Raw genomic sequence first — 274 nt, 5'->3', positions numbered from 1 at the left:
AACTTCACGTCCTGGGGGGACACGGCGGGGGGTTCCTGGGGAGCCGGAGGACTCAGGGCCCGGCCCCCTGCAGACTGCTGCGCCAGCACCGGTCCCTGGAACCCTGCTCCTGGAGGTGACACCAGGGGCCCTGGGAGCCCCGGACAGCCGCGTTCCTCTGACCCTCGGAGTCAGGGCTGCCCTCCAGGCCCACCTGGATGTCCACGCTGCCGTCGGCACCGGGGCCACCGCAGGCCTCGTCACTGGAGCCGCTGCCGGCCCCCTCCCCCCGACC

This window comes from Fukomys damarensis, unplaced genomic scaffold (genome assembly GCF_012274545.1).
Source record: "Fukomys damarensis isolate Sample0158 unplaced genomic scaffold, DMR_v1.0_HiC HiC_scaffold_19, whole genome shotgun sequence".
In the NCBI taxonomy this organism is placed as follows: Eukaryota; Metazoa; Chordata; class Mammalia; order Rodentia; family Bathyergidae; genus Fukomys; species Fukomys damarensis.
This window is presented reverse-complemented; position numbering follows the sequence as displayed.